Here is a 9,443-nt window from a genome sequence, read left to right as displayed (position 1 = left end):
GTGTTGATTTACTTGGTTATCTGATGTGCTCGGTTACCTGATTTACTTGTTTATCTGATTTACTTGGTATCGTTTGTTATACCCGTATTCTCCCTTTATTTTTCCTACTGTTTGCATTTTTATTTCTCTCTGCTGTTGATATTACCTCGTTATCTTTATTAGATTGACATTAGGCCCAGTGTCTCGCCATGGGGTGCACCAATGTTGTTTGTAAAGAAGAAGGACGGATCGATGAGGATGTGTATAGATTACCGGCAGTTGAACAAGGTCACAATTAAGAATAAGTATCCATTGCCGAGGATTGATGATTTGTTTGACCAGCTTCAGGGTGCCCAAGTATTTTCTAAGATCGACTTGAGATCTGGCTACCATCAGTTGAGGATTAGGGCATCCGATGTCCCTAAGACAGCTTTCCGCACTCGCTACGGGCATTATGAGTTCTTGGTGATGTCATTTGGATTGACCAATGCCTTAGCAGCTTTCATGGATTTGAAGAACCGAGTGTTCAGGCCTTACTTGGATTCGTTCGTGATAGTCTTCATTGATGATATTTTGATTTATTCCCGCAGCCGGGAGGAGCATGAGCAGCATCTGAGAATGGTTCTTCAGACTCTGAGAGATAGTCAGTTGTATGCTAAGTTTTCGAAGTGTGAGTTCTGGTTGATTTCAGTTGCTTTCTTGGGTCATGTTGTTTTAGCAGAGGGTATCAGGTGGATCCAAAGAAATTAGAGGCAGTCAAGAACTGGCCTAGCCAGCATCAGCTACAGAGATACGGAGTTTCTTAGGATTGGCGGGCTATTACCATCGGTTTGTGAAGGGGTTTTCATCTATCGCAGCCCCGATGACCAGGTTGACCCAAAAGGGTGCTCAGTTTAGGTGGTCGGACGAGTGTGAGGCGAGTTTTCAGAAGCTCAAGACAGCTTTGACTACGGCGCCAGTGTTGGTTTTGCCCACAAGTTCAGGGTCATATACAGTTTATTATGATGCATCTCGTATTAGACTTGGTGCGGTGTTGATGCAGGATGGCAAGGTCATTGCTTATGCTTCGCGTAAATTTGAAGATTCATGAGAAGAACTATCCAGTCCATGATTTGGAGTTAGCAGCCATTGTTCACGCGTTGAAGATTTGGAGGCATTATCTGTATGGCATGGCATGTGAGATGTTCACGGATCACAAGAGTTTGCAATACTTGTTCAAGCAGAAGGAGCTAAATTTGAGGCAGAGATGGTGGTTGGAGCTGTTAAAAGACTATGATATCACCATCTTATATCATCCGGGAAAGGCCAATGTGGTGGCCGATGCTTTGAGTAGGAAGTCAGCAAGTATGGGCAGTCTTGCGTATATTCCGGTCGGTGATAGACCGCTTACTTTAGATATTCAAGCTTTGGCCAATCAGTTCGTGAGGTTGGATGTTTCTGAGCCCAGCTGTGTATTAGCTTGCACGGTTGCTCGTTCTTCCTTATTGGAGCGTATCCGAGATCGGCAGTATGATGATCCTCATTTATGTGTCCTTAGAGATACGGTGCAACACGGAGGTGCCAAGCAGGTTACATTAGGAGATGATGGAGTTTTGAGGCTGCAGGGTCGAGTTTGTGTGCCTAATATGGATGGACTCCGGGAGTTGATTTTAGAGGAGGCCCATAGTTCCCGGTACTCTATTCATCCGGGCGCCGCCAAGATGTATCAGAATTTGCGGCAACATTATTGGTGGAGGAGAATGAAGAAGGACATTGTTGCATATGTGGCTCTGTGTTTGAATTGTCAGCGGATTAAGTACGAGCATTAGAGACCTAGCGGTCTGTTCTAGAAGATTGAGATTCGTGAGTGGAAGTGAGAGCGTATCACTATGGACTTTGTTGTTGGACTCCCACTGACTCAAAGGAAGTTCGATGCAGTGTGGGTTATTGTTGATAGGCTGACCAAGTCAGCACATTTCATTCCTGTGGCAGTCTCCTATTCTTCCAAGAGGTTAGTTGAGATCTATATCCGGGAGATTGTTCGCCTTCATGGTGTGCCCGTGTCTACCATTTCGGACCGAGGTACGCAGTTTACCTCACATTTCTGAAGAGCAATTCAGCGGGATTTGGGCACACCGGTTGAGCTGAGCACAGCATTTCATCCTCAGACAGATGGGCAGTCCGAGCGCACTATTCAGATTTTGGAGGATATGCTTCGGGCTTGTGTTATTGACTTTGGAGGCTCGTGGGATCAGTTTTTGCTTTTCGCGGAGTTTGCCTACAACAACAACTACCAGTCGAGTATCCAGATGGCTCCTTATGAGGCTTTGTATGGTAGGCGGTGTCGGTCGCCGGTTGGATGGTTTGAGCAGGGAGAGGCTCGGTTGTTGGGTACGGATCTAAGTGCAGGATGCTTGGACAAAGTCAGGATCATTCAGGATAGGCTTCGTACAGCTTAGTCCAGGCAAAAGAGTTATGCCGACCGTATGGTTTGTGATTTGGCATTCATGGTCGGTGAGCCGGTATTGCTTCGGGTGTTGCCTATAAAAGGCGTGATGAGATTTGGGAAGAGGGGCAAGCTTAGCCCTAGGTTCATTGGCCCATTTGAGATTCTTGATCGAGTGGGAGAGGTGGCTTACAGACTTGCGTTGCCGCCGAGTTTATCAGCCGTGCATCCAGCGTTTCATGTGTCCATACTTCAGAAGTATCACGGCGATCCATCCCACGTGTTAGACCTTAGCACTGTCCAGTTGGACAAGGATCTGTCCTATGAGGAGGAGCCGGTAGCTATTCTAGACCGGCAGGTTCGTCAGTTGAGATCGAAGAGTTTCTCTTCTGTTCGTGTTCAGTGGAGAGGTCAGCCTGCTGAGGCATCGACCTGGGAGTCCGTGTCCCACATGCGGAGCCGTTATCCCCATCTTTTCTCCGACTCAGGCACTTCTTTCTTATGTCTGTTCGAGGACGAACGGTTGTTTTAGAGGTGGACGGTGTGATGACTTGTTTTATAAATAAATTCTGTGTTGCGAGTCCTTAAAACCTCCTTTTTGTCTCACCTAGATTTGCGTGCGCAGTCCGGGCGAGTATCCGGAAAGCCATTATGTGAAAATCTGTGAAAAATTATAATTTTTGCTTTTAAAATGAATTTAGGTTGAATTTGGTCAACATTTTGGGCAAACGGACCTGGACCCGTGATTTGACGGCCCCGGAGGGTCCGTAGGAAAATATTGGACTTGGACGTATGTCCGGAATCGAATTCCGAGGTCCTAAACCCGAGAAATAAATTTTTAAAGAAAATTATTTTCTGGAAAATATATTAGTTTTTGGAAATGAAATGTGTTTGAAATTTGATGGTATCGGACCCGTATTTTAGTTCCGGAGCCCGGTACAGGTCTTATATGTGATTTAAGTTGAGCCTGTAAAATTTTGTAAGAAATGGACTTGAAATGACGTGAATCGGACCTTATTTGAGAAAATTGGAAAATTTGATGTTCTTAAGTGATTTCATGAATTTGAGGCTTAATTCGTAGTTATTTATGTTATTTGATGAATTGATCGCATGAGCAAGTCTGTATGATATTTTTGGACTAACGTGCATGTTTGGTTTGGAGCCCCGAGGGCTCGGGTGAGTTTTGGATAGGCCACAGAGTGAAATTTGCACTTAGGAAATTGTTGGTATGTTGCAGGCCTGCAGGTTTCGCAATTGCGAAGCCTGGCTCGCAAATGCGGAAAATGCATCGCAAATGCGAAATATGGTCTGGGCTACCTTGGTCGCAAATGCGACTCCTTCATCGCAAATACGATATCGCATTTGCGAAGGTTCCCTCGCAAATGCGAAGGTGACCTGAATTTGCACTGTGTCACAAATGCGACAATTATCTTCGCAATTGCGAAGTTGACAGGTTCTGAAGGGTTTCACAATTGCGAACCCTGGTCGCAATTGCGACATCTGCAACCTGCAAAATCATAACTTAGACGCATTTCAACCATTTTTCAAACCCTTTCAAAACCAAAACACTCTTGGGCGATTTTTCAAAGACAAGTACTCTTCCAAATCGATTGTAAGTCATTTCTAACTTGTTTTTATTAATCTTTAACATCTTTTCTCATGATTTCGACTCAAATCAAAGGTTTTCATGGGGGAAATTGGGTGTTCTGGGTGGAACCTAGGTTTTTTAAATTTTGGGAATTTGGACCTCGATTTGAGGTCCGATTTCAAAATAAATTATATATTTGAGTTCGTGGGTGAATGGGTGATCGGGTTTTGGTTCGAATCTCGGGTTTTGACCATGTGGGCCCGGAGTCGATTTTTGACTTTTTAGGAAAATTTTTAGAAAATCTATTTTCATGCATTAGAAATGATTCATTTAGCATTTATTGATATAGTTAAGTAACTTGTGGCTAGATACAAGCGAATTGGTGTTGGAATCAAGAGGTAAAGCGATAGTTGAGGCTTGAATTGTGTTCGTGGCATCGAGGTAAGTGTTTGGTCTAACCTTAGCTTGAGAGATTAGGAGTCGTGTCCTATTTGCTATGTGTTAATTGTTGGGTACGACGTATAGGCATTGTCACGAGTTGCTTAACTATCATCAAATAAATTATTTGAAGATTATATGAGTTGTTTAATTTAATTACATAAAACTTTTATTATTGGATAGATAAGGGGACAATAATAATTATGTTAAATCGTATGATAAGTTAGAGTAAAATAGCAAGGGGCCCCCTATTTGGTCTCCTTCATTTAACATATACCTACTTTTTAATTTTGTTTAACTTGTACCCACTATTTAAATAACTTCAGACATTTTTCTCCTCTTTCTTCTTCGTCGTCTTCTTCTTCTTCTTTTTCGGGTAAGAATGATTTTATATGATATTTTTGAATATATTTGAAGTACAAATTTCTATTTTTAGGAAGTTTGCACTTTAGGCCTATTTGGTCTCAAGTACATGAAAACGTTGGTTGCAGTTCAGACCTTTTGACCTTAAGTGCATCTAAAGTGTATTTTTCACTTCACACTTATTAGCCTTAAGTGTAGGAAAACATTTATTGCACTTTAGACCTTTTGGCTTTAAGTGCATCTAAATTGTAATTTTTCACTTCAGACTTATTGACTGCATAAAATCATTGGTTGCATTTCAGACCTATTTGGCCTTAAGTGCATCTAAAATGCAATTTTTTACTTAAGACTTCTTGGCCTTAAGTGTAGAAAAATATTTGTTGCACTTCAGACTCTTTGGCCTTAAGTGCATCTGAAGTGTAATTTTTCACTTCAGACTTATTGGCCTTACGTGCATAAAATCATTTGTTGCATTTTAATCCTATTTGGCCTTAAGTGCATCTGAAGTGAAAATTTTTTCACTTCAGACTTATTGGCTTTAAGTGTAGGAAAAATTTCGTTGCACTTTAGACCCTTTGGCCTTAAGTGCATCTGAAGTGCAATTTTCACTTCAGACTTATTGGCCTTAAGTGCATGAAACTGGTTACACTTCAGATCTATTTGGCCTTAAGTGCATCTGAAGTGAAAATTTTCACTTCAAACTTATTGGCCTTAATGTATTGAAAAACGTTCGTTGCACTTCAGACCCTTTAACGTTATGTGCATCTGAAATATAATATTTTATTTCAGACTTATTGGCCTTAAGTGCGTGAAATCATTTGTTGCATATTAGACCTATTTGGCCTTAAGTGCATCTTAAGTCTAATTTTTTTTACTTCAAACTAATTTTTTTGAACTCCAAATTTAATAAGTCTGAAGTTGACAGTAAAGTGAGTGCACTTGTAATTTTTTTTGTAAAATAGATATAAGTTCAATTGTAACCCGAAATTCGAGTATAGCTTTAGATCATACTTCGATATCACTAACATGGCCTCACAAAGTACTAAAAATGGAAAAAGGAGTCGGTTCTCACTGATCTTCCTTTTGCTAGCTAGCCAGCGGCTCTCAACTCTGTGAAGGCCACAAGGCTAGAGCCAAATATACCCAAAAAGAGGGAAGTAAATTCTTACAAAATCAATTTTGCTGTCTCTGCCCTAATAATGAAAGGTAATTTCAATGCTTTTATCCAATTCGGTTTCCTATTCTCCAATTCTCAAGCCTTTCTTTCCTTAAACCCTGCCAGATTCCTCTCCGTAGCTGCTTTGCCTTATCCTGAAACCCTAGAAGACCAAAGAGAAAGCCTCAGTACTCCTTCAACAGACCCATCAGATTTGTTAAGGCAATGGGGCTGCACCGCTGATGACATTTCCAAGATTTTTCAGCGCCGCCCATCTTTGCGCAAAATGGAACACAAAAACCTTCAATCGAAGCTCAAAATACTCAGCGATTTAGGTATTGAATCCTCTGACCTTACCAAGATTCTTAACTGTCGTCCTCGTTTCCTTAATTGTCGCATCAATCGTTGCTTAGAAGAGCGCCTTGAGTTTTCCAGACTTTGTTTGGTACCAAACAAGTTCTTCTCAAGGCCATTGTGAGAAATCCATCGTTGCTTACTTATGACTTCCACAAACAGATTAAACCAACCGTTGCATTTTATGAGCAATTGGGTCTTAGCAGAAGTGATTTAATTTCCATGCTTTTAGCCCGACCAACTCTCATACCAAGAAGTTCTTTGGATGATGAGAAGATGGATTACTTTCGAAGAACCGGTGTTGAAAAGGGTACTAGGATGTTTAAACATGTGATTACCCTGTTTGCTATTTCACGGTCGGAGACTATCCGACAGAAGGTGGCTAATTTGGAGAAACATGGGTTTACTGATGATGAGGTTTTTAGGCTTTTTGGACGGTCTCCTTTTCTGTTAACATTATCTGTTGATAAGGTTCAGAGGAACATGACATTTATATTGGGTACAATGAAGCTTTCTGCCAGTTTGGTTCTTGATAACCCATGTTTGCTTTTCTTGAATTTGGAGACCGCCATAAAGCCAAGGTACTTTTTAGGGGGGAAGATAGATGATATGGGTCTGCTTCCTCGTGTGAAGGGTCCTTCTTTGTTAAGAGCAATGAGGATATGGGTCTGCTTCCTCGTGTGAAGGGTCCTTCTTTGTTAAGAGCAATGAGGATGACCGAAAAGCGCTTCATCAAGGCCTTTATAAGTTGCCATCCGGAGGACGTGGCTCGTGAACTGATGGAGTACTACAGAAGCGTTAAATGTGTTAGAAGGTTGGCAGAATCCTCCAAGAAACATTTGTGCAAAGGATTCCCTTTTTGAGCATATTTTTGTAACAGAGGCTTCTCCAACTATTATTTGACTTTGTTTCTTATTGAATTCCTGTTCATTTTTCATTGACAGAAAGTAGATTATACCTGTATCATTGACTACCTGTGGATGCTTGCTTGTTATTTTGAAGTATAGTCAATAAGAATGATATTCTGTTGGGGAAGTGGATGGAGGCTAATGATGTAAAATTACCTTCTGATATAATGTATTTCATGCCCATATCTATTTCTAGCCAAATGCAGAAGTATTGAAGTGCCTGACTTGTTATTGATAACGCTTGGTCCTTGTTAAGACATAGGGTACTTGAATTCCTTAAATTATGTTTGTGTATGAGTTCACTGACGTTATGACGCCAATTATAGTGATTAACTGGGGGATAATGTCTTTTCTCTGTTGTTAAGTAGCATCCGAGTTTGTATTTATGTTTGTTACTGCTTTGTTGAATCAACTGGTAGATATGTGATCCTTAGAGCACAAGATGGAAGCAATTGTTTATTGGTTTTGGACCCCAGTGTGATGTTCTTACCTAGATTTTGTTGATTCTTAAAGTAAAACATGCCTCAACTCTCCCCTATAGACCTCCTGAGTGTTCGCTCGAATTGGCAGTCTCAGCAAATCAGTGAAGAGGGTAAGATGTTTCGACTGAATTTGCTTTCTATATTCTGGTACTAGCAAGTGTTGTCAACTTACTGACATAATTTTTATATTCTAACATCACTAAGAGGTCAAGATTTTGTTTTGGTTGCTGCGTGAGTATTCTTGAAGTTCCTGGCTTTCAGTTGTTATACTTTGAACTTCCAAAGGTATTAACGTTTACTTTATATACAAAATAGAATGAGCTCTATGGCTTTCAGTAAGTAGTAGGTGTTTAGTAATAATTATATTCAATACACTTGGTATGAAGCGTGAATAGAATGTGGATAATGCTTTTGCCTTGGTATATAACCAGTAGCCATAATGATGCCCTAAACTGGTGATTTTCATATTGTATTATCTCTCTTCTTCCCTTTGTTGCATTTCTTATGTGCTTTGATCTGGTGATAGCGATCTGATGGGATATAACGCTTACTTGCTTCTTGGTAATGATTGGCTTTCCCTAAGATTCTTTTTGCTCTTGCTCAGGAAACTGCCATGTGGCGTTTCATTGATAGATTGTCACTTATACCACACAAGCTATGCTATCACTTATTCCACATATAACTGACGAAGTGAACAAACTTGGTTGGACATGTTTCTAAGCAGGTTCTACAGTACTTCCGATAACTCTCTTATGACTAGTTGACTTTCATGTATTGTTTAAAGTTAAGTTGGTTCTCTAGATGCACGAGTCATGTGGAGTAATCATATTGAAATATTTGTAGGGATTGGTTTTTGAGTTTGATTCATGAGCAAAGGCTGCAACAGAGAAGCAAGAAAATTCTTGCCCATATGTGAATCAGATTTCATCTTTCCATAGATCCTAGGCATCTGTTAGTTCCTTTTTTTCTTGTGATATTATTGTTAGTGCTGATTTATAAATGCAGGTTTTGGCTCGCTTTCGCGTGAATCTTATGATGGCTTGAAAAAAAGTGATCATCACTATTTTATCAATAGTAAAAGGTAGTAGGAGTATTATTTTTTATTGCAAGATTTAATTAAAACCTGATTCATAGTACTGAACAGAGTTCTGATATTTACCATGGCATACTGGGGAAGCAATTTTTTACTTTTGCATGTTATTGAATATATCAATTTTTTGGCAGAGTTATTCCTAAAGACCATTATCCAGCGATTTGTTTGGTTGCTTCTCTAATAGAATTTTAAACATCTTCTGAGGTAAATTTGAAGTATTCATCCATATCTCTGTTATCTAACGTAATAACAGAAGTTTTGGAAGTCATTGTAGATTCAGTTGTCAAGCAGAGCTATCAGTGACGCTTTTGTGCAGTCTTTGCTATGTTGTCGGATGAAAGCGTGTTTGACAATTGGTAACTATCTTTATAACTAATCATAGTACATAAAACACTGTATTTTGGTATAGTATTATACCTTCGCTATCGTTTCTAGATTCTATACCAGCTTAGATGAGCCTATTCCTGAGATACTATGAATGTGTTGTTTGGAATTTGACCACAAATTTTCATTTTTATGGACATAATTAGAAAATGATGGCAAATTATATGTATTCTCGTGTTTTATGGTCCTATTTTATTGTCTGGGATGAGGTATGTAAACTTAAAGCAAAGATGACAAAATTTACAAGTGGACTTTATTATAGCATAGGTTTTG

General features: G+C 39.8%; 1 long non-coding RNA gene across 1 annotated transcript; it reads left to right on the top strand.

Annotated features, from left to right (window-relative positions):
• Positions 1–5,807: 5,807 nt before the first annotated feature.
• LOC109237155 lies at positions 5,808–7,394 on the top strand. Its single transcript, XR_002069608.1, has 2 exons — positions 5,808–5,999; positions 6,076–7,394. It is a non-coding gene; the product is annotated as an uncharacterized LOC109237155 (long non-coding RNA).
• The last annotated feature ends 2,049 nt before the right edge of the window (positions 7,395–9,443 follow it).

The sequence above is a fragment of the Nicotiana attenuata genome, unplaced genomic scaffold, assembly GCF_001879085.1.
Source record: "Nicotiana attenuata strain UT unplaced genomic scaffold, NIATTr2, whole genome shotgun sequence".
Classification (NCBI taxonomy): domain Eukaryota; kingdom Viridiplantae; phylum Streptophyta; class Magnoliopsida; order Solanales; family Solanaceae; genus Nicotiana; species Nicotiana attenuata.
This window is presented reverse-complemented; position numbering and strand designations above follow the sequence as displayed.